The 26,327-nt window shown below is 38.5% G+C and overlaps 1 pseudogene; it reads right to left on the bottom strand.

Annotated features, from left to right (window-relative positions):
• Window positions 1-1,113: 1,113 nt before the first annotated feature.
• Window positions 1,114-26,085, bottom strand: LOC116265233 (9-cis-epoxycarotenoid dioxygenase NCED1, chloroplastic-like; annotated as a pseudogene).
• Window positions 26,086-26,327: the final 242 nt, after the last annotated feature.

Below are 26,327 nucleotides of genomic sequence, written 5' to 3' on the forward strand. Positions count from 1 at the left end.
GAGTTGTGTGCATACTTGTGCAGCCGAAACGTATGTACTAGAGTTTTATTAAGGAAGCTTTGAATATTTTTTAAAAAGTAATAGGCGTTTTAGACATTTTTTTGAACTTTTTCACAATCTCTTTTCGTCCTTTTAAAGTTTTTTTTTTTTTTAATTTTAAGGAGAGTATTTTGGTCATTTTACATCTTGTATATAGAGATGTAGTCATAGCCAGCTTTGCCTTCTCTCTTCCTATTGCCCTTGACAAGTGTCAAGGGGAAAATAGAATGTCTAGGGGAAAGAGAGTTACGTGCACGAATGTACAATGGATAGCTTCAGTCCATGACATGGGTCCCCACGGACCGGGGAACATGTAATATATATGAGTCTTTGCAAGGTGTATAGGCTTTGGCATATAATCAGCTTAGTGTCATTCGGCTAGCTAACCTTTCTTGATGTTAAATGTCATATCTTTTATCGATAAGTCACTGTAAGTTTTCTTACAATTAATTCTTCCTTGATTTATCATTACTATGAGTTATTCTAGTGGGGATTGTGGATGGGGTTCGGGATGGTAATCAGCCAGTCTTTATTTTGAACTCTAAAAGCGTCAACTTTCTATATTATAAAAAGAATTATCAATATGCAAGTTGAAAGATAAAAGAGCCACCCTTGATACTATAAGGATGAGGGAAAAGGAAAAAGGTATAAGCTTCAGCCTTCCTGTTAGATGGTGGGATAAAATATTTTTTCTACTCATCCAACATCAATTGGGTTTTTAATAAAGTCATACTTCAAAATTTTACGATGACGATTTTAAATTTTAAATGTAGTTTTCATCGAAACTGTACTTGGAATGAGACTGATGTGACTTTCCCTTAATCACTTGAAGAAAAATTGCATCTTTGATTATTTGTTGATGATAATTCAGTGGGTTGAATTTGTATAAGGCAAATAAGTAAAAATTATCTTGGCAATCAAACAAGTGACCAACCTTTAGTATTACAAGCCATGCACATTAATATTCCAGTGCAATTCTTCTTCTTCTTCTTTTGGGTGATATAATAGATACATAACCACACAAAACTAACTTACGAGTGTTTGTAGATAATACCACTCCAAATTTTAATATCGTCATTTCCAATTCTTCTGCTTTCGCAGATCCTTTTTACTGACAAAGAGGCCAAGAAAGCCGTAAGGCACTCTCTGTGGAAGCTTAACATATGCCATAATGTCGAGAGTGGGGGACCTGGCATCCATCACCACAAGCCTCGACTCCTCGCTTCCTTCATCATGTGTATAAGTTAACACATAGCCATTATCTTCGTCGCCGTCTTCCTCCTTCCCCACAAAAAATGGCTCCCCAGCGAAGCATCTTTCCCCAAAACTCCTGCACACTGTTGGATAGTGGCCATTGAGCCCTATCCGGGGATATCCCATAACTGCTAAGCAGTTACGAGATTATGCTCATCCTTTTCCCTAAAGTCTCTCCCTCATCCAAACCGCTGCTGAGCTGAGGGGAAAACCTAAGGGGCTGTCCTATTTAAGCTCAGTAACTTTCTATTAGGAAATCACTCGTTGATTACCCTTGAGGAGCCCCTTCGAAGCAAACCCCTAAATCTGACAGCTTCTAACTTTGTGCTCTTCTTCCTCTTCTTCTTCTTCCTCCCACTCTGTTTCTTCCATTACTGCTATTAGTCACGTGAAGGCTAAATCTCGAGCATCCGGTGGTGAATCAGTTGAGGAGCTTGAGACGTCGTTCCACTGCCTTCACTCCAACAGTGGTATCAGAGCACAGGAGATCAACGTTTGAAAAAGGTAAGTTGTCTTCTTGCAATATAGTGCACAGACAGTGTATGCCTAGAGCATGCTATATTCAAAGCTATGTTGTATACATGAAGGATGCTAGACTAAATAACTTGTTGTACATGAGGAATGATATCAGATGCATGCTAAATTGATAGCTAATCTGAATGTAAGAAGCATGTCGTCTGTAGTTCCCTGAAACAATCTATGTGCACTGTAATTCTAGAAGGTGAAGGCTTTCTATTATACTCTACCAAAAAATTTGTTTTGTCATGAATTTTTTTTTATGCGTCCATATTTACTATGGCTGTGGTTCTAGAGGATAGAGGGTTTCTGGTCTATGGCGCCGTAGACTAGAACCCTCTAGTGACAGGTGTCAGTCCGCGTTGTCGATCTCTCTGAATCGTGTTTCAACCCTGATTGATGCTTTTAAAACGGGATTGGATAGATAATCATATGTGCCAAATTAGGGCAGAGAATATACCTTGACCAGTTTTTTTTTCTACACTGGACTGTCTGTCGCAGCTGAAAAACCATCTTCTTTTTCTGGCGAACCTAAATCAGAAATCAACCTACTTCGTCCCTGTTGCCTGGCTTTGTTTTCTCACTTCTCTCAGAATATCGTCGGTGGTAGAAGGAGAAGCCTAGGTAGAGACTGCCGTCACTCGTGCAACCAGAGTCTCCCTATTTTCTTGGATGTTGACCCAAAACCCAAACGAAAAGAAGAGGGTTTTCATTCTGCTCGCTACTTGTAAGGAGGAGCTCCGGCCGCTCTCTGAGTGGTATGAGGTCACTCCTCACAGTATTGGCGGAAGATGGCCGGAAAGTGAGCAGTGACGGCGGGAGAGGCGCTGCGGAAGGCCTTTTTGCGAAGAGGGGACAGCAGCTCGAGAGAAGAGAGAGAGTATCAAGCGGAAAAATGAGGAAAAATCAAGCGAAAAGGGTTTTATAGTCGAGGTTTGAAAATTGTGAAAACAGTCCACCTTTTATGCGTTATTTTTGAAAAAGCCGCAATATTTTTGCTGAAAAGTTTTTCAAAAAGATGCTCGTGAAAGTTATTTTCAACAGAAACCAGAAACTTTATAAGAAAATGCTTTTGGGTACCCTCAGAGTTATTATAATTTGCTAAAGGTGGGATCACAAAATTTGTTTTGAAATTTGAGCAGAAGACTGTGCTTTTATGCAAAATTATGTTCACAAAATAGACTCTGAAAAGAGATGCATGTTGTAAATTTTAATCAAAAGTCTTCTTCTTCTAAATATTATTTTAGAATGTTGTTTGAGACCTCTTGATGTGATATTTATTGTGATATGTTTTTCCCTTTTATTATTGTTCTTTACTTGCCATAAAAATCAATTTAGAAATAACATCAAGAATGGGAGCCTCTGAATTACGTAAGACTGAAAAACTGAATGGGACAAACTTCCATGCATGGAAACGTAGGATAATGTTGGCCTTGACTTTGGAAAGACTCATTTATGTGATCAACCAGCCTTCTTCCACTTTAAGAGATAAACCTACAGATGAGGAAAGAAAGGAATATGAGTCATTTACCACTGATAACCTGATGGCTAAAACCATCATGTTAACTTTCATGGAAGATGATCAAATTATGGTATTTGAGGATTGTCCAACGGCTAAGGAAATGTTTGATATTATATCTTCCAAATACAACACCACTACTGCAATGCACGTACAATTACTGTTAGAACAGTATAATTCCTATAAGATGAAAGAGTCAGACAATGTAATAGACCATGTTAATAAGATGTTGATCATGGCTAAAGATTTAGCCATAGTGGGGAATGTTATATCTGACAACATGCAGATTAGCACAATCCTGAACAGCCTACCTCCTTCTTGGGATATGACAGTTACTGCCTTGAGTCTTCAATTTGATAATCTTACTTTAGAAAAGATTACTATACAGTTAGCTTTACAACAACAACGTCTGGCCAAGAGAAAGAATGCAGAACTAATGACAGTGCAGGAAAAACCTGCTAGTAGTCATGTGCCTGTAAGACCCAAACAATTTAAAAATCGGAACGATGGCAAGTTTAAGGGTAATTTTGCAGGTACTAAGAAATCTCAAGGAATTGTAGTGAAATTCTACAGATGCGGAAAGCCTGGGCATATCAGGAAGAACTGTAGGACAAAATTCCCAAATAAGAAAGATAACAATGGCCAGGACCACAACAACAGGAGGAAGCCGCAAGGAGACTGATAGAGAAGTCATTTGTGTCATGTCAGAATGTTTGTTTGCAGATGGGGATTACACTGGTTGGTGGGTTGAATCAGGAGGTACTCGTCACATTGCAAAGACAACGGAAGGCATGATTCACATGAAAGAACTGAGTCTTGGAACAAACAATGTCTACATGAGAAACAACTCATATTGTGATGTCATGGGAGTTGGGGCATATCGACTAAATGTTAGGGGTACTAGTCTCGTACTCAATGAGGTTTTGTATGTCCCTTCGTTGAGAAGGAATCTTGTGCCTGTTCCCGCACTGACTGGGAAAGGTTTTGAAGTTCGATATATTCCAAGGAAAGTAACAGTGGGAAAACATAGAAGGTCCATGTTCCATGAAAAATTTGTAAATGAACATGGTATGTTCAAACTTAATGATATGAATAAAGCTTCCAGTTCTACTTATTACGATTGTGCAATGTGTGTCAATGTAAACTTATAGCATGAAAGATTAAGCTATATAAGCATCAAAAAAATGAAAACTCTAGCAGAATAGGGTATAATACCTGACACAAATATAAATGATTTGACGAAATGCGAGTCGTGTGCATATGGAAAGATGACAATGAAACTATTTTTGTCTGAAGTAATTCAAACCACTGAACAATTAGAGATAATTCATACTGATATCTGTGGACCTTTCAGAGTCCAAACTCATAGTGGCAAGTTATACTTCATAACATTTATTGACGACTTCACAAGATTTGGTTATATATACTTGATTAGACACAAGTCAGAAGCACTTAAGAAATTCAAGGAATACAAATCTGAAGTTGAGAGACAAGTTGGGAGGTATATTAAAGTTGTAAGGACTGATCGAGGAGGAGAATATACTTCTAATGAATTCCTCGAATACTGTAAAGACCTTGAAATTAAAAGGCAAAAGACAATGCCTAGGACACCACAACAGAATGTTGTGGCTGAGAAGTATAATAGAACCCTCTTGAACATGGTGAGATCCATGTTAGCAAGTGCACAATTACCAAAAGTTTCTTGGGGTGAAGCTGTGTTAACAGCTATGTATATAATAAATCGAGTGCCCTGCAAAGTAGTCCCAACCACTCATTATGAGAGATAGACTGGTGTAAAAACAAATCTGAGACATCTGAGGAGATGGGGATCTGTAGCACACGTGAAAATTCTAGATCAAAAAATGGATAAACTAGATATCAGATCAGTAAAATGTGTATTTATTGGATATCCAAAAGGATTCAAGGGCAACAGATTATATCATTCAACTATGAGACTTATAGAAAGCAGAAATGTAGAGTTCTTGAAAGAACTCAATAACAAAGATATTGATCCAGTTGAATATCGAAATGATATACTGGATGAACTGATTTATTCAGAGGAACAGTCTGGTAATGAATTGACTGGAGGTCAGTTAATGAACCAACTAAGCTAGAATCGTCTGAGGAACAGTCAGGTAATGAACCGACTGAAGATCAGTTAGGTAATGAACCAACTGATCTGAGTACTTCGTTATCTCAGACGTTATCAGGTCATGAAAGACCTAAAGCTCCTCCTTCATATTTGAATGATTATATATGTATCTGGCAGAGGAGCTATGCTATTCAGCAGATATTGATGAAATGTCTGACAATCTGACATATGACGAAGTCATAAGCTCCCATAAATCGTCAAATTAGATGAATGCTATGGATGAAGAAATTGAATCCATAGAAAAGAATAAAGTATGAGAATTAGTAGATCTTCCTAATGATAGAAAACCCATTGGATGCAAATGGGTGCTGAGGAAGAAATATAAAGCTGATGGATTAGTGGAAAAATTCAAAGCCGGACTGGTGGCAAAAGGTTTTTCCCAAAAGGAAGAAATTCACTACTCAGAAACCTATTCGCCGGTTGCAAAGTTTGCATCAATTAGAATAATTTTGGCTATCGCAGCATTCTATGACTTGGATATTTGTCTGATGGATGTGAAGACTGTTTTCCTGAATGGTGAGTTGAAAGAAACTATATATGTGACTCAACCACATGCTTATGTCATCAAAGAAAAGGTAGACAAAGTATACAAGCTGAATAAATTGTTGTACGGATTGAAGCAGTCACCGAGACAATGGTATTTTTCTTTTCACAAAACAATTACAAAACTTGGGTTTGTTGCAAACCAACTAGACCACTGTGTATGTCTGGAAAAGTGGGAGCCTTTTCTGTATTCTATCATTATATGTTGATAACATATTACTAACAGGAAATGATAACGACATAATATTCAAAATGAAGATATGGCAGAACAAGAACTTCAAAATGAAAGACTTGGGTGAAACATCCTATATATTAAGAATAAAGATCACTCGAGATAGAAACTCAAGAATCCTGAGTTTAAGCCAAGAATGATATATTGATTATATCTTGATGAAATTTCATATGTTAGACTGCAAACCAGTTGAGACTCCTATAGCTAAAGGAGTAAATTTGAGTAGGAGTGATTGTTCTAGTGAAGGATAACAAAACTTAAATGTTCCATACGCACAAGTTGTTGGCAGTCTGATGTATTTAATGCTTTGTACTAGACCAGACATAAGCTTCCGTATCGGTCTGGTGAGTCATTATCAAAGTAATAATGGATGGCCTCACTGGCAAGCAGTCAAAAGGATTTTTCGGTACATTAAAGGAACGGAAAGACTGAAATTGTTCTATCAAGCAGATGAACTAACTTTAGTTGGCTATTCTGATGCAGATTTTGCAGGCTGCAAAGATGACAGTAAATCCACTTCGGGGTATGTTTTCCTCTTTGGAGGTGGAGTGATAGCCTGGTCCTGTAAGAAACAGGGATGTATTGCTCAGCACACACAGGAAGCAGAGTATGTAGTATGTAATGTTGCAACTACCTTTGCTGTTTGGATAAATCGGTTCTTGAAATATTTGAAATTAAATCTTGATCATGAACCAGTTCAACTATACTGTGATAATCAGACAGCATTATCTCTAATGAAGAATGGAGCTGTTAGCTCAAAGCGTAAACATATACTGGTCAAATGCCATTATGTTCATGAAATGATAGAGAAAAATGAAATCTCGGTGGACTATTTGCCTGCTAATGATATGGTACCTGATCCCTTAACTAAGGGGATATCTGAAAACTTCTTTTCTAAACATGTTGCTCATATAGGGATAAGATATATTTGAAAGGTTGCGAAGGAAAAACCATTGAATGGAAAACCTCACTGTAAACCTTGAATAAGTTTTACGTTACGATGGATAAACCAATTATGGAAAACCACGTAACTAGATCAATGAAGAAAACCCACATATAGTGGAAATGGTCTCATGGCCAAGTGAGAGATGTTGGATAGTGGCCATTGAGCCCTATCTGGATATCCCGTAACTGCTAAGCAGTTACGAGATTATGCTCATCCTTTTCCCTAAAGTCTCTCCCTCATCCAAACCATTGCTGGGCTGAGGGGAAAACCTAAGGGACCGGCCTATTTAAGCTCAGCAACTTTCTATTAGGAAATCACTCGTTGATTAGCCTTGAGGAGCCCCTTAGAAGCAAACCCCTAAATCTGGCAGCTTCCAACTTTGTGCTCTTCTTTTTCTTCCTCCCACTCTGTTTCTTCCATTACTGCTATTAGTCACGTGAAGGCAAAAACTGGAGCATCAGGCTATCAGGCTGGGCCCGGGCTATCGGGCTGGGCTCGTCGGGCCGCTCAGCCCAGCCCGGGCCTAGCCTGATAGCCCGGGCCCGGCCCGGCTGGCTCGTCGGGCCGCTCAGCCCGGCCCGGCCCGCCCTCCTTTCCCCTCCTCGATGCCCTTTCCCTGCCCTCCCGAGTCCCGCCCCCCTTTCCCCCCGCCCTCCCGTCGCCCTCCCATTGCCCAGGCTTAATTGATATTTACTTTATTCACATCCAAAAAATAACATCTTAAGGTGACAATTTCACATTCTAAAAAAAGAAATCAAGCTGGATGAACTCGATTTTTCAATGTATTTTTTTTATAATTACCTTATCAGTTTTCATTGTGTTTGTAAAAGAAAAGGTTGAAGATCTGATGTACCTGACCGCCACCACACAATCATTCCCACCGGCCCGATCGAAGTCCAGTTTGATGATGCCTGAGAATTTGCCCTTCGAGTCTCCCTTCGCCATGAATGCGTAGCGGTTCTTTCTGCCGAGGAACTTGGGGTTGATCATTCCAAACTCCAAGCTCCTCGCCGTCAGTGGCTTCCTCCCCACCAGCTTCCCTTCCCTGACATTGTTCCTACCTCTATTATTACTTTGTACCCCTGTCATTATCTCATACATATTATCTCCCTTGTCATTATCATATTCTTGTTGTTATCTCATAATCATGATCTCATGTCTCCTTATACGACAGGAGTATGAGATAATGATAAAAGTATAAGACAATGGGTATAAGATAATAATAGAAGTATGAGATAATGAGTATGATATAATAACTAAAACATGAAATAATGTGTATGAGACAGCAATAGAGATATGAGATAGTGATAGATGTGTGAGATAACGCTACGAGCGAGACAAAAAAAACAAAGACACTTTTTTGCAATTTACAGAGGCGTATTGGTCATAACGATAAGCAATACTAATTGACAAGTTTTGTTATATTGAATCCTAAAATCTTGTTTTTACAGTTTTCCGTTTTGCCCCTATAAATTTTTTTTATATTAATCATGGGTATTTTTTGTCATGATTAAAATGGCCCACGAAAAAAACATACACAGCAGGACATATGTAACCAGCTTCGTTCAATTGAGAAGCATTTGGCTGTAGATTTTCTTGAGATGCAGGCAGCTTAAGCAAAAAGAAACAAAAAAAAAAAAAGACTAAACAAAATTAATAAGAATAAGAAAAATGAGAAACAAGAAAAAGAAGAAAATAAAAAAGGAACTCATGACAAATTTCAGCATCCATAGTTGAAGGGGCAACTGACATCATCTTTTTTGCAATATGATGTGAAATGAAATGAAGATGCGTATAACAAAAATATGCGTATAAAGTACAGAGAGGGAGAGAGAGAGAGACGAACATACCTTTGAGCCGGTAGGATTGAGTAAACAATGGAAAAAAAAGTCTGAAAAAGGAGGAGGGCTCATCTAGTTTTTAAAGTAGCCAAAGATTTACTGGCACAAATTTTTTCACGTTACTAAAATTTTAAATATGTGTGGGAAAGGAAGGAAGGGGGATGTTTGAAATAATAACCTTTTTTGACACAGAGTATGACATCACTAATGATTTGATTTTTTATATTTAAAATGAATGGAGGAGATCAAATAATTGAAACTTTACTAGCGTTTACAAACATCGTAACAAAAGATGTCACCTGTATTAACATTGCCCACAAAAGCACCACTAAAAAAAAGAGTTGGGAAATTTTCTATATGACATGACTGACGTTTTAATGTACGAGTCAGTAATGATTGACCTTTACTTCATGTTGTTGAAGGTTCTCACATCGTAGACTTACACTGGTGAATGCTCTCATAACTACATGCTTCATCACATACGGCAAAAAAATCATTGAACTTTCTATAGATTCACACATTTACTGAAGTTTGACAAGTATCATCAGTAATGATTTACCTTCACTAACGTTTGCTACATGTCATTGAAAGTTTTCACCACAATAGACCCACAGTGGTAAGCAATTTCACTGCTATGGGCTTCTTCTTATGAACTCTACCGAAGAAAGAAGTTTCAGGTCACCAGGATCCACTGCACGTTAGTATTGGTGCCCCTCCACTGATACACACACCCAAACACCAGTAAAGATGAAAGTTTACTGACACGATTTTTTCCACAAGTCAGTAAATACCCATTTTCTTGTAGTTTGTGAAGTTTGTCATTAGTTGAAAACAGTGTCTAGCACAAGGCAATCGTTCTAACTAAAAACAGTTGTCAGGCAACCAATGACAATTCAAACATGACTTTATGGTCTTACTCAAACATCAAGATTCTGGCTAAGGGTACTTATTCAAACGTACCATGATTTCAGCACACATGCTCAAACATCTGTATCCATACACACACACACACACACACACACACACACATATATATATATATATATATGGTTAATAAAGCATCTAAAAATGTCGGGCTTCATCACACATTTCTTTATTCTTCTCACGATAAAAGTGTTCAAATTAACAAGTTGAAAACAAAAAATATCAGCTTAAGTATAAAAAACAATGTGAATAATTCAATTGGAATTTGATCCTTCAACACCTTTCCTCAATCCCAGGCCTATCTAGTTGAAACAAGTGGCTAGAGATCTGCTCACTCTTTGAATTGCAGCTACTTGCATGTGTAGAACTTGGTACGTACCGTGCTTTACCCAAAAGAATGACAGTGAGAGTTTTGTTCAACTTCCATATTCTCAAGGGGACCTTATATAAATAATTTTTTGCATCGAAAGTGACCATGAGAGTGTGACTTTTCTTTGTTTAGAAATTCAGTAAGGTGGCGCAGATTTCCACCTTCAATTGGATTTAACAGTAGCGAGTTAGACAAGCTTTTTACTTCCCCAACTCACACTGTTGACAAAGCTAGGAAATGACAATGTGAATTTAATATTAAGGTTTTTCAAGGTTCTTCCTCATTTGAGGTGTTGAAAAGGCACATTTTGGGGCTCATTAGGAATAACACAGCTCATTGTCAATTTGATTGCCTCTGAGTGGCTCACCGAATGCCATAAATTTGGATCTTGCAACGATATTGAGGGAAAAAATTAATGTTGATGGTCGGTTGATTAATATAGGCCTAACTATTTTGAACCTGCTGTTACACTATCTAGCATAGAACCTGGTGATCTAACTATAAAATAATTATTGTTTGCATGCAATTACTAGCTATTTAGATGCTTATTTTTAGGGAAGTATAACGAGTCAAGCCAACCCAGGTTTGACTCGGACTCACCCGTGTAAGCTCAGCTTGAGCTCGACTCATCTAACAAACAAGTTGAGCTCAAGCTTGATGAGTTAAAAGTCAAGTTATAAGCAAGCTGAGTTTGAGCTACATGAGCTCAACTCGTTAAATCTGACCACACTCTTGTCTTCCCTGTTAACCTTCATGAGCATGTCGGTAATTTTTTATGAATTTAACACCCTTTTTAGTTGTTTTCATTTTCAGTTAAAGAAAAAAATTATATAAGTCATGTGACAGGAGTTTAAAGGAGCCAATCTCAAGCTCAGACTCAGTTTATCAAGTGGAGCTTTAGATCCGCTCAGTCAATGTACATTCCTATTTGTTTTAACAATATTGTTGGAAACTAGTATTTTCAGCAAACATGACTGACTTATCAAAGCAAAGTGTTTTTTGAATAAAAAAAATCTTTACAAATTTTACCATGTGGAGGCATGCTAGATATAAAATCTGTATTGTAACTTCTCTTTTTTTTTTTTCTTTTTTTTTTTACATAGCTTCAGATGGACTGTGGATTTATTATGGGAAAGGTTTTCAGGCGTTGAGGTCTTCACCTTTTTGAATGCTTCTGCTGGGACTTGGAAGTAGCTAATTTTGATTCAGACTTATCTAGAGAAATGAATTCTTCTCATTCCTCCTACCTTTCTTGAGTTCTTGTTGGCACTTTCTCTATATGTCTAATTAAATTTCAATTTCTTTTAAAATATGAGGCATTCTACACAAGTTAAGATCGGTTGCTGCACATTAATACAAAGTTTTAGGAAATTAAGAAAAATGTGGCTTTGCCAAATATTGTGGGAGAAAGGAAAAGGTGAAAACAACAAGCATTGTTCAGAATGAAGTGAATCGACCAAGATATCACCTCTTTGCTTTTATTGGTGCCCCTTCTCAACCAAAACTGATTTGTGCATACAAGCCGGTGCACAAAAAATTGTGCATGGGCCAGATGTATAATGACCAAAATACTTCGACTAAGTAAAAAAAAAAACCCTTTTACAATGACCAAAAAAAAGTTATGAAAAAGTTAAAAGTCTAAAAATTACATTTTTATAAAATTTTTTAAAATACCCCTACCCATTTTTTTTTTCCTTGGGTGCATTTATATTTGTTGCATGCACCACGTGATGCACGCAACTTGATCTTGAGCATAAAAGGAAGTCATTGATTCTAACATCTTTGTGGCTGTCGAATGTTCTTGTACAGAATAAATCGACAAAAAACCTTCATATAATATAAAAAAGGAAAAAGCAATCTGATTCATCCGTATTCGAGCCAAATAAACAATGAAGAACAAACAAGAAGAACAACAGTCAAACGGCACTGTACGACTTCTGCAGTACAACAGAACAGGATCAATGGCTCATGCCAATTTCTTCGATCCTAGCCATATACTTCAAAATCCATTCCACCAACAAAGGGGAAAAAAAGAAAAACAAAAAACGAGTTCCCCATGGCACAAAAAGAGACAGGCCATAACCCTAAACGAGATACCCATAACCCTAAACGAGATACCTCAGAAAGAAGAGAGAAAGAGACGGAGCGATGGAAGAAAGATCGTACCAGTGCGGCGTGCCGAACATGAGGGCTGTTGGTGCACGGGAAACCGAAATGGGCGTTGGAGAAACACTGCCGGTATGCACCTCCGAACCACTCGGAGGTGCGTACCGGCAGTGTTTTGCCAACGCCCATTTCGGTTCTCCATGCGCCAACAGCCCTCATGTTCGGCATGCCGCACTGGTACTAGCTTTCTTCAGTCACTCTGTCCCTTTCACTCTTCTTTCTGAGGGCCCTCATGTTCGGCATGCCGCACTGGTACGAACTTTCTTCCTTCGCTCCGTCTCCTTCTCTCTTCCTTCTGAGGTATCTCATTTAGGGTTATGGCCTGTCTCTTTTCGTGTCATGGGGAGCTCGAAGGTGACGTTGGACTGCCATTTTTTTGTTTTTCTTTTTTTCCCTTTCTTGGTGGAATGGATTTTGACGTATATGGCTAGGATCGAAGAAATTTCCATGAGCCATTGATCCTGTCCTGTTGTACTGCAGAAGTCGTACAGTGCCATTCGACTGTTGTTCTTCATTGTTTCTTTGGCTCGAATACGGACTCGAATACGGATGAATCAGATTGCTTTTTCCTTTTTTATATTATATGAAGGTTTTTTGCCGATTATTCTGTAAAAGAACATTCGACAGCTACAAAGATGTTAGGTTTAAAATCAATGACTTTCTTTTTTCAATTTTCTGGAAAGAAATAAAGCAAAGAGTCGATCTGTCGGTTGATTCACTTGGTCTTGAACCATATTTTTTTAATCCTTTCCCTTTCTCTCATAATATTTGGCAATCTCACCTTTTTCCTTCCTGAAAAGTTGCTATATATTAATGGGCAGCAACCGATCTTAATTTAAGTAGAATGTCTAATATTCTTCTTTATATGAACTCGAAATTTAGTTAGATAGAAGGGTGCTAATAGGATCTCAAGAAAAGTACGAGAAATGAGAATGAGTGATTTCTTTTGATAAGTCTGACCTAGTGATCTAAATATCTAAATCCTTGTTTTTAAGGGATGTACAAGTCGAGTCGACTCAGGACCCACTCAAACTACTTTGTGCAAACTTGACTTGAGCTCGACTCATTTAATGAACAGCTTAAGCTTGAGTTAAAACTCGAGTTATAAGCGAGCTGAGTTTGAGGAAGATGAGCTGACTTGTTTAAACTCGATTCAATTCATGTCTTCCCTGTTTGTTACCCTTTTGGGCATATTGATTATTTTTTATGAATTTTAACACCCTTGTTTATGTTTTCTCATATATATATATATATATATATATATAGGTGAATCAAGTGACATGAGTTTAAACAACCCAAACTGAAGCTTAAACTCGGTTTACCGAGTAGAGCTCGAGGTCAACTCAATCTAGAGTCAAGCTCGAGTTTGGCTCGCCCATTATACATTACTAATGATTTTAACAATATGGTTGAAAGCAAGTACTGTTCACCAGACATGAAGGACTTGTCAAAGCAAAGTGCTTTTTGGATAGAAAAAAAAGACTATAAATTTTACCCATGACGTGACATGGTAGATGCAAAATCAATTTTTAACTTCTCTGAATTGTTTCTTTTGCTTAGGTTAGTTTCAGGCAGACTGTGGATGGATTATGGTCAATTTTTTTCAGGCATTGAGGTCTTCACCTTTCCGAATTCTTCTTCTAGGATATGGAAATTGCTAATTTTGCTTCTTGTCTAAAGAAATGACTCCTCCTCATTCCTCATACCTTTCTTGAGTTCCTGTTGGCAACCTTCCAGAAAAGTTGCTATAGATTAATGTGCAGCAACTGATCATAATTGGGCAGACAGCCTATAATATTCTTTTCTTTGGAATTTGAAATTAATTTAGATAGAAGGGTGCTAACAGGATCTCAAGAAAGGTATGAGAAATGAGAAATAATCATTACTTTAGATAAGTCTAAATTACAATTAGCTACTTCCATATCCTACCAGAAGCATTGAAGAAGGTGTGAACAAGATAGAGTTTGTGTCTACCATGTCTTGTCAGGGGCAAAATCTTATACTTATGTGTGGTGTGATTTTGTTAATATCCACTCCTAAATTAAAAAAATTCAATTGCAATGCACACATATAAGAACAAAGAGGGCTGTTCAAATTCAAAATCTTGCTCAGAACTTCTTCATTAAGGTCTAATGCCCTTACAATTATTATATGCTTACACGACAGGAATTTTGGTTGTTGCACACGGGAAGAACAAAGTGGCTCAAAATAGTTTCAGCCATGGTTCTTAGGCCTATTTGCCAGTGTTTTGGCTGTGGCCTATGGCATATCATGTTGTTGCAAAGGAAGAAGCTTGGAAACCCCTAATAATAAATTCACATTGTCCTTTCCAAACTACTTCACGATTGTCATTCAATAACTTACTAACTCACTGTTATCAAATTTTATTGAAGGAGAAAACCTGAACCACCTTACCCTACTTCTAAACAAAGAAAAGGCACACTCTAGTGGTCGATTTTAACATATAAAAGATATGTACATTGCCCCTTGAGAATGTGGTAGTGGAACCCACAGACATCCTTTTGGGTTAAGAATGGTACCAACTTCTACGGAGGCAAGCAGCTGTAATAAGTATCTTCCTTTGTTGGAAGCCGCTGTCGTCGGCCGCCATAGGTGATCTTCTGAGCTTGGAAGCAAATGGCAACTTGGAGAGATAAGAGAGGGACACATGGAAGATAAGGAGAGAGAAGAAGATGTTGGAAGCTGTTAGATCACCACTGCGGAAGGGAGAGGTCATGTTGTTATATATATATATATGGACAAAACCGGGACACTACCCACTGCAACTCTCCTGAACCCAAATGGGTATCTCTTTAATAGTTTTAGTTGTAAAAAAGCTTACTATAGGTTAAATTTCCTTGGATAGTTAAACACGAAGTGAAGGGTGGCTGGCCGCTGGTTTCCATTTATGATGATATCAGATTCTAAATCGATAGCTTCTTATTGGAAGCATTTAAACACAAAAGTATATCAATTTACTTTCCCAATCAAATTCTCGAGCAATCTTTAGTTTCCCAGCTCATTCTTTCTCCTAGTTAATGAGAGATATCTTTCTTGGATTTGAAACAGAGTTTGACTCGGAAAGGGAGCCAAAGGGGGAGATTAATTATGGTGTTGAGGAGAGAGAGTCGATCGGTCCTATTTATTCCACCCTAAATATTTACTATTAATTTCCTACAATAGCTTTTTGTTTTATTTTTTTCAGAAATTAAAACATTTGGTATAACATTTTAAACACTTATTTTTTGGGCCCAATTTGTCAAAAGTAACATATTGTTATTATCCCATGAACCTACCTCAATATGTGGAGTAGATTCATAAAACACTTGATATCATGTCCTATCAATTTGTCAAATACAGGTTCTACTAAGTGCATCTTTAGCTTTGATGCCTCAGGATGTTTTTTTTTTCCTTTGGAATTAGGTGGTGTGTCACTATCAGTAAACTTTCCTTGGATGAGAATAGTTCTAAAATCTACAAAGAAGCAAACCATCTTCCTGAAATTGAATTTCTCATTCAAAAATCTCTTTACATTATGTTCGGATAAAGGGGAAAGAAGAATATTAAAGTAAATAAAGGTAGAAAGGAAAAAAAAGGATGGGATTAATGGTGGAAGGGGGAGAAAGGGATGGATAAGTGCTATTATAAAACCTTTTCTGAATAGTAGGAAAAAATAAACAATTTGTTTCATAAACCCCATGTATCTTTCAAACCCTCTTTCTTAAGAGGAGATTGAGGCCATTAAAATGAACTTAATTAGATTAATTATCCTTCCATATTTTCTAGTTTAGTACTTATTTTTATTAATACACGTAAATATTAATTGTAGACTGCTAAAAATTTATGTTGAAAACGACATTGTATACTATCAATTTAGTTCTCGAACCATCTAACAAAACCTAGCTTGGGGGCCAGGGAAGGGCATCGTAAATAGCATCAAAATCAAAGCGCTAATGTCTTGGCAGGATACAAGTAAACACAGGCTACAGCCTACAGCCTACAGTACCGGGCCCGGGGCTGGGCCCAAGTTGGGCTGGGTACGGTGCACCTATTGATGGTCGGTCAGGTCTCCATGTACTGTCACCTCCTTTCGATGAACATTGTATTTTTGTACTTCCAACTTTATGTAATGATCTAGATCATGTTTAATATTTTTCAATTTCCGGCTCATCAGACATGATCTAGGCATTTGAATTTTTGCACTTTTTCAGGACGGTTGGATTCAACCAAGATAAAGTGCTGAAGAGAAAAACAAAACAAATTTTACAATTTTTTCAATTTTCACTAAATTTTTCTCTAATCTACTTTATAGATGCAATTTTTAGATCCAACGAATTATATATATGGAAGATAATAAATATTTATTAATGTATAATCATAAATTTTAAACTCAAGGCTTGTTTGAGACCTTTTTCCTTACAGTGTCAAGTTTGAGGATAGGGAAAGAGCTAGAAATTTTTCATGAGGCAGGTCAAATTAAAGTTTCTAAATTTTAACTAGGGCTAAAATATCATTTTTCAAATTTTTTATACTAAACAAGTGATTTTTTTTTAATTTACATGTAAATCTTTTTCAAAAAGGCTTTGAAGTGGGGCCATGGGCCATGCCGGTCATACCTTGGCTCCACTGGTGAGGACGATCTTGGACACGATTCCTTGGGCTGTCGATGATCGCAGAAGAGCAGCCCACCACCATGGACGAAGGATGTGCTCACGATGGTGATTGCTACAAATTAGGACTTCTTGACGCTGTTTCGATGTGACGACAAAGATAAAACGTGGAAAAGCAGAACTATGGCTGGAGGAGCTGTGAGGATATTGGATGGTGTTGTGAATAACACGACATCAAAAAAATTGAAAAGTATGCCAATGATCATTACCCACGAATGTGACCGTGGCATAGGTAGCCCATGGTCCTGTATAAAGATCCTGCAGCCTGGACCACAGGAGCTTTATTTGCTCAGGATCTTTTGTTAGGAGAAGCGTTTGTCAAGGCTGAATTTGGTTATCTGTGCCATATTGGTGCTGGATTTTTTGTCGCGAATATAGTTAGTAACGAAAGTACCCTTAGTTCACATTCAAAAAAAAAAAATTTGTAAAGACAAAATTAGAAATAAAAAAAATAAAAAAAAGACTATGAAAGATATTTCTTTTTAATAAATTACCAAAATATCTTCCCTCCTTTACGGGTCAGGCTCAATTAGATTTCTCTCAGTCAATCAAGGTAGTTTGTGGATAAGGATTGGAAGAGGTGCCATTCAAAACAGGGTGAGTGAAGAAACAACAGTGATCACCAACCCGATAGACTAATCAAAAGTGTTACTGCAAAAGTGTTACTATTATCAACAATGCAAAACAAAATCATTGCTTATATCATCACGGGATATAAAGCCATTGCCGTTACCACTGTTGCCGTAAAAACCATCGAAGTTAAATCAGCAACCAGCCGTCACCAACACTGTTTGCGACAAGTTTTCCATGTCAGAGCTTCTACTGATCTTAGAAAGTAAAAAATGTGTGTAATAACGCCCATCACTTCAAAATGTCTATCATGAACATGTGACCCTCATAAGTGAGTAGAGTCACCCTTGTGTTTTCTTTTATACATACATATATATATATATATATATATATATATAAGAGAGAAGGAATGAGCAAGAGAGTTTCAGAAGAAAAAGAGAATTTGAGGATACAAAATAGTGAAACTAGTAAGACAATATGAAAAAGATAGATAAGTAGACAAGCCACCAATAAAAATTTAAAAATATAAACAAGCAGTGCGACGTTACAAAAGCTATGAAAAATGCCTAAAATGAAAGTAAGAAAAAAGATGATTTTTTACCCTTTCTATTTTTTTGCTGACTTGTTTTCTTGTGTCTGAAAGTGTTTATTTGAAAAGAAAGCTGCATCTGAAGCAAGAAAATGGAAACGAAAAAAAGAGTCCCTTATAAAGACAAAATGAGAAACTAAAAAAATATCTCTGGAAACAACAAAAATACATTCAAAGAAAAAAAAATCTTCAATGAAAAATATATTGCCCTGGTGATTCAAGTTATTGCAAGGACGACAGTGACGACCGAATGGAGAATGCTGTAGGGACTTCTCAGTGTTAGCAATTATGGAAAGGAGATCACCACAAATTGTAGAGAAGATCAATCGCATAACAGCCAATGGCCTGATCCTTTGGTAAGCGATGAAGATGGCAACGATGTTGTTGCAATCATCACAGCGATAAGGCAAAATTCTGAAAACAAGGAAACCAGATCTTATTAGGATAAGGAAGATCCTTATAGCGTAGATCCTTAGTACGCTATATACAAACTGCCTTATAGCGTAGATCCTTAGTACGCTATATATATCCTTCACGCCACCTGTACTAAATCAATAACAATTTCTTGGCGTGTTTTCCCACCGTGGACGTAGGCTTTCTTAAGTTGAACCACATTATATTCTGTGTTTGCTCTGCTCCTACTCTGTTTTTCTATATGGTATCAGAGCCAACGATGGCATCTATTCCATCTTCATCCACGCTGGTACAGATTTCTTATCCTTATCCTTATTCTATCAACGTCTCCAACTTTGTTTCTCTTAAGCTGCGACCAGAGAACTTTCTCTTATGGAAGACACAAATTCTCGCTCTTATTGAAAGCCAAGATCTTCAAGGCTTTCTCACTGGAGACATTGCTGCTCCTGCTGAATTCGTCATTGATGCAGTTGATCCTTTAGGCCAGAAAAGGACTGTTAATCCCCAGTTCACGGCTTGGAAGAAATCAGATCGCCTCGTCAAGGGATGGATAATCAGTACCTTGACCGAAAGCACTCTTGGTCGAGTTGTTGGTCAAGAGACATCAAGGGACATTTGGAGCTCTCTTATGGATGCCTACTCTCGCAAGTCGAGAGAGAGAGAGTTTCATCTAACTCATTTGCTTACATCTCTCAAAAAGGGTGATGATTCTGTTGATGAATACATTAACAAATCCAAAGCAGTCTGTGATGACCTTGCTGCCATTGGGAAACCTGTTGATGATGAGGCACGAGTTTATTGGCTGCTCCAAGGACTTGGTGATGGATATGAAGCCTTTGTCACTGCCATGATTCGACCTCCTGCTCCATCCTATGAAGAAGTTGTCCCACTCCTTCAAAGTTTTGACACTCGCATCAAAGGTCCCACTCCCCCTCTTATGGCTATGGTGAACCAACGTCAACCTAACCATAGTCATGGTCGCGGTCGCAACTACAATAATAATAGAGGACGCAATCACAATCAGTTTCAAATCAACGATTCCCACTTTCCCAAATCTGATGATCAGAAAAACAAAAGTGCTGTTGTTTGTCAAATATGCACAAAAAAATACCATTCTGCTATTAAGTGTTTTGAACGTTTCAATCATGGTTATCAAGCAGAAGGCACTCAACAAGCCATGACTGCTCTATCCCTTGATGATGGAAACAACGCTGAATGGTTAGCCGACTCGGGAGCCTCCAGCCACATGACTGGCGATGTGGGTAAGATTTCTAACAAGTCTATTTATCATGGTTCTGATCATGTGATTATTGGAAATGGTAAATCTTTGCCCATAACTCATACTGGTCAAGGAAATTTGGTCGTTCGTGGTTCTCATATTCCTCTCTCTAAAGTGTTATACATTCCTCAATTAAAGAAAAATTTGTTGTCCGTAAGTCAAATAACCACATATTTACCTTATACCTTTGAGTTTTCCTCTCCATCTTGCTGCTTAAAGGACAGGAGAACGGGCAAGACAGTGGCGTAAGGCAGTAAGAAAGTTGGAGTTTATGTCATTGGAGATTCTAATGGCACCGTTAAAGATTGTAGTCATTTTCATGAAGCTTTCTTTTCATCCAGATTTAGGGGTGTTTCTACTGATTTTTGGCACTCCAGGCTTGGTCATCCGCATTTTGGTGTCATCAAGTATCTTCATCAAAATAATTTAATTGACGTCAGTTCTTCAGTTCCTCAATCTACCATCTGTCATAGTTGTCAGTTAGGCAAAGCATGTAAACTTCTGTTTCTTGAAAGAGAAAATAGAGCTATGGAAGTTTTTGGAAAAATTCATTCTGACTTATGGGGACTGGCACCTATTGCGTCGCATCTTGGGTATCGCTATTATGTTATTTTCACTGATGAGTGGTCACGATTTACATGGTTGTATCCATTAAAATGCAAGTCTGAATTTTTTGATTGTTTTGATCACTTTAGTATGTGTGTTGAAACTCAGTTCAATACAAGAATAAAAATTTTTCAATCAGACATGGGAGGAGAATACACTAGTTCAAAATTTACTCAACTCTTGGGCAGTCTTGGCATCAAACAGCAATTTTCCTGTGCTCACACGAAACAGCAAAACAGCATGGCTGAAAGAAAACATCGAAATATTACCGAGTTAGGCTTGATTATGCTTTTTCACTCTGGGGTTCCTAAACAATTCTGGTTTGAGGCATTTAGCAGTGCAGTTTTTCTCATAAATCGTCTGCCTTCATCCTCCTTGAATATGGATTCGCCATACCTGAAATTTCTTGGTCGGCAACCTAAGTATGATTTCGTGTGCATTTTTGGTTGTTGTTGCTTTCCATACTTAAGGGATTATGCAAAGGACAAACTTGAGCCCAGATCCCTTCCTTGTATCTTTCTTGGCCATAGTATACATCATAAAGGATACCGCTGCATGTATCCGGGGACAGGCAAGATTTTTGTTTCTCGTCATGTCTGCTTTGATGAACAATATTTTTCTTATAAGAATCCTGCAAAATTATATGATGGACGTGGACTAACTCCAGATTTAATTTCTTTTGATGAATGGACTGAGCTGCATGGTTCACACAGTCAGAAATCCATTGAACATCCTCCATCCACCGTAGTTGATGATCAGCCTACTATTCATGAAGGAAATGTCAGCCACCCTCAAGACATTCTCATACAGTCTTGTGCTGGAACGCCTCTTGACATTGATGATCAGCCTACTATTCATGAAGGAAATGCTGGCCACCCTCAAGACATTCTCATACAGTCTTGTGCTGGAACGCCTCTTGACACTGCCCAAGAACAACCAGCAGTCAATCATATAAGTTCAGATAGCTCTACCCATATGGATCAACATCAGGACGTCAATAATGTGCTACTGGAGACAGACCACCTTGCAAGCCCTGAAGCAAATGTTTCATCTCAGACTTCTACGGATTCTATCGCTAGTCCTGCGAGAACCAGGACCACCAAATCTATGGTGGGGACATATAAGCCTAATCCAAGGTATGCTAATCTTCATGTCTTATATGAGAACATTCCCAAAGAACCCACTAATGTCAATCAAGCTTTGCGTCACGCTGGATGGAAGAAAGCTATGGACGATGAGAAGAAGGCTCTCATTGAAAATAGAACTTGGGTTTTAGTTCCTTATGACCACACGATGAACTTGGTAGGATTCAAATGGTTGTTTAAAGCCAAGTTAAAATCTGACGGGACCCTAGACAAACTGAAGGCCAGACTTGTTGCTCGGGGATTCTCTCAAAAGGAGGGTATAGATTTTCATGAGACATTTTCTCCAGTTGTGCGACAAACCACGGTTCGAATGGTTATCACCGTTGCTCTTGTTAAAGGATGGGCTCTCAGGCAGCTGGATATTAAAAATGCTTTCTTGTATGGGATGATTCGTGAAGACGTGTACATGCAGCAACCCCCTGGATACATAGATGAATCCAAGCCTGATCATGTCTGCAAATTACAGTGAGCTTTATATGGTTTGAAGCAAGCGTCACGAGCATGGTATGCCAGGTTAAGTACTTTTCTCCTTGATTATGGGTTTTCTATCAGTTTTGCCGATCCCTCCATGTTCACCTTGCATCAAGGACCTGTTACTCTCATACTTTTAATATATGTTGATGATATGATTCTAACGGGAAGCTGCGCGTTAGCCTTGTAAAAATTTGTTGATACTTTTTGCTGTGAGTTTCCTGCTAAATATCTTGGTCGCCTAACTTATTTTTTAGGCGTTGGAGTTGCCTGGACAAATCAGGGCCTCATACTTTGTCAAACAAAGTATGCAAAGGATATTTTGGAAAAGGCTAAGATGGAAGACTCTAAGCCCTGTAACACTCCCGTGAGTACAAAAATACATAAACTACAAGCAGAAGACAAGTCTTTTGATGATGTTACCTTTTACAGGCAAGTTGTTGGTTCACTTCAGTATCTTTGTCTTACTCATCCGAACATCTCGTTTACCGTCAATTACGTCAGCCAGTTTATGCATGCCCCGTTACACTCTCACTTTCAAATGATTAAACGTATTTTGTGTTATGTGAAAGGAACTCTACATTTTGGGCTTCAAATTTTGAAGCAAAGTACCTTGGATATATATGCCTTTTCAGATTCTGATTGGGCAGGTTGCTCCCATACTAGACGTTCAACCACCGGTTTCTGTATATACCTTGGTGTTAATTGCATTACTTGGAGTGCCAAGAAACAAAATATTGTTTCTCGATCCAGTGCTGAGGCTGAGTACTGAGCTATGGCATCGATGGCAGCGGAGCTTACATGGGTTCAGTTCCTAATGAAAGACAGGGATTCAAATAGGTAAAGCTCCTGTGGTATATTGTGATAATAAAAGTTCCTTCTTTATGGCAGCGAACCCTGTGGCTCATGGAAGAAGCAAGCACATTCAAAATGATTTTCACTATGTTTGAGAACGTGTCGCTCAAAAACAACTTGCAACAAAATTTATCTCTTCCAAAAATCATATTGCAGACGTCTTTACCAAAAGTCTAGCCAAGCAAGTCTTCAACAGTTTACGGATCAAACTCGGCCTTATTCTGCGGCCTAGTTTGAAGGGGAGTGTTAGCAATTATGGAAAGGAGATCACCACAAATTGTAGAAAAGATCAGTCGCATAACAGCCAACGGCCTGATCCTTTGGTTAGCGATGAAGATGGCAACGATGTTGTTGCAACCATCATAGCGATAAGGCAAAATTCTAAAAACAAGGAAACCAGATCTTATCAGGATAAGGAAGAAATCTTTTGTAACAAAGGCAGTAGCAAACTGCCTTATAGCGTAGATCCTTAGTACGCTATATATATCCTTCACGCCATCTGTACTAAATCAATAAGAATTTCTTGGCGTATTTAACCACCGTGGACGTAGGCTTTCTTAAGCAGAACCACGTTATATTCTGTGTTTGCTCTGCTCCTACTTTGTTTTTCTATACTCAGTACATGCACCAACATCATTCTCCGCTGTACAACCACACAATTTTTTCATCCGTAAACGATCATGAGCCTACACAAATGACCAATTTAAATACTAATCACAAGCCATGAACATTACTCCACAGTAATTCTTTCTTCTTCTACCTCCTCTTCTCATCTTCTTCATCATCTGCTAAAATAACAAAATTTTGAGGTGAGCAGGAGTTTTGGGGAAAGATACTTTGCTGGGGAGCCATTTTTTGTAGGGAAGAAGGAAGGTGGCGATGAAGACAATGACTATGTGTTAACTTACACGCAGGACGAGGGAAGCGGGCAAGCGAGGTTCGTGGTGATGGACGCCAATTCCCCCACTCTCGACATTGTGGCGTCTGTTAGGCTGCCACAGAGAGTTCCTTACGGCTTTCATGGCCTGAAACCAAGATATTTGGAGTCCAATATGTAAAAAAAAGCTTCCAACGGAATTCTCTTTGTATTTTTTATCCATCAATTCCCATTTAGGACCCTAAACTAAGTTGATTGACAAAAGCCAAAGCCCCCTCTTTTTCCTTACTCGAGGGTTTAAAGTTATGTCACTACGATGTAGGGGGGAACAAGAAATTTTTCATTAGGGAGGTCATATTAAAGTTTCTATATTTTAATTGAGGTCGAAATATTATTTTTCAAAAATTTTATATAGAACTAATGAAATTTTTTAAAATTTACATGTAAATTTTTTAAAAAACAATTCTTGAGGTGTAGCCAGGGCCCATCCGAACCCTACCTTGTCTCCGCCCCTACTACCATGTGACGAGATATTTATCTAGTGTAAATTTGCATGTAAAAACCACTTTCTTACAGTACAACAACACATCCCCTTTGAGTCAAACCTGAGACGTGCAGCATAATGTGCCTCTCCATTTGAGCTATGCTCTTAGGAGCATAAATTAAATTGATTGTAATCGATGAGTTTTAGAGATTAAACAGTGTGGATGCATATTAGGATTGCAGTGAGATATACCATAAGATGGCACATAAGAAATAATAAAAACTTGGTATGCTATACGATGTTACATAAGAAATAATAAGAACTTGATTGTCATAAATTTCTTCTGCCGGACCATCGACATGTGCTTTTCAATCTTACACTTGAAATCACTTTTGGTAACATTTATATTAGAAAAACATTTGATTAATATAAGAGAAAAGTACTTCTGATCTTGGATCATAAATTTAAGATCTAAGTTCTCGCTATATAACTCAGAAGTAAACAACTTCTGAGCCTTTACTTCTTTTCTTTGATACCAACATCAGACCACATCATGATAAAGACCTTACATGATCCATTATGTTGCGCTCCAGGTAAAAGACTTCTCATTAATTCTATTAGCCAATAAAATTAAATTTTAAAAGAATTATCTATTTAAATTACTAAAAAAAAAACTAAAGCCGAAGAAAAGAACATATTTACCCAACCGACAACCGATAACTCCTTCGATTATTTTCCAAACCATAATATATATATATATACATATGAATTTGCCTTGAGTTCTTATTTTTCGAAAAAGAAAAGGAAAATCTGGTTTACCTGGCAGCTACCACACAGTCATCCTCACCCGCCTGAACGAAGTCCAGTTTGACAAAGCCTTTGACCTTGGGAGTCGGATCTCCAATCGCCATGAACGCAATGCGATTCTTCCTTCCCAGAAACTTGGGGTTGATGACCCCCCACTCCAGATTTCTGGTCGACAGTGGCTTCCTCCCCACCACCTTCCCTTCCTTGAGGTTGATCCACACCATCTCTACGCAGCAGTGGAGCTGATCCATCCTCTCTAGCATGTGCTCCACCAGTATGGTGTTCACTGCCACCAGCACCACCTCCTCCCCTCCCTTCTCGTCCCACGCATTCACCGTGTGCACGAAGTTGAATCCCGGCACCTCAATCCACTTCATCTCTGAATCGTCGGTCGTGTAGCGTGGGATCACCCTGGTACATGCTACCTTCCCGGCATCATAGCCCACTGGCGGCCCCTCTCTGGTGAGCTTGTGCAGCGGTTTCATGACGATCTGCATGTCGGGGAAGATGGCATAGCACTGGGTGATGGCGAAGTCGTGCACGAAGGAAGGCTGCTAGAAGGAGAAGAAGGGGACGTGTGGTTGCTTCGAACCATCCCTGCCGATTCGAAAGTAATTGAGAAACGGGGGGGATGGGACCGTATCGGAAGGAGAAGACCTCGCCAGTCACAGGGTCTATCTTTTGGTGAGCAGTCATGCCCATCATGAGCTTCCCGCCGAAGTTCCACTGGCCGATCGTTTCGACATCGCCATCCGGCGTGACCCACACCTCATAGGGGAGATCCGACTCTCCCAATGCCATAAGCTTGTTGTCCATGAACACAAGGTAGAGACTGAGGTTTGAGTTGAGTTTGGCATCTCTCTTCTATTCTGACGTTGGTAATGGTTGGAAAGGTGATGCGGGATGGAGTTGTTTTAGGAGAAACGGAACTGAGGCTCAGTTGGGGAAATGGAGCAGGAAAAGGAGAGGAGATGGCGTCCATTGTTGGTGGGTAGAGTTGCAGATGGGCCAAGCTTGGAGTGGCATGGAAGAAGGGATCAGGGTTGTTGATTTCTTAA

The sequence above is a fragment of the Nymphaea colorata genome, chromosome 12 (genome assembly GCF_008831285.2).
Source record: "Nymphaea colorata isolate Beijing-Zhang1983 chromosome 12, ASM883128v2, whole genome shotgun sequence".
In the NCBI taxonomy this organism is placed as follows: domain Eukaryota; kingdom Viridiplantae; phylum Streptophyta; class Magnoliopsida; order Nymphaeales; family Nymphaeaceae; genus Nymphaea; species Nymphaea colorata.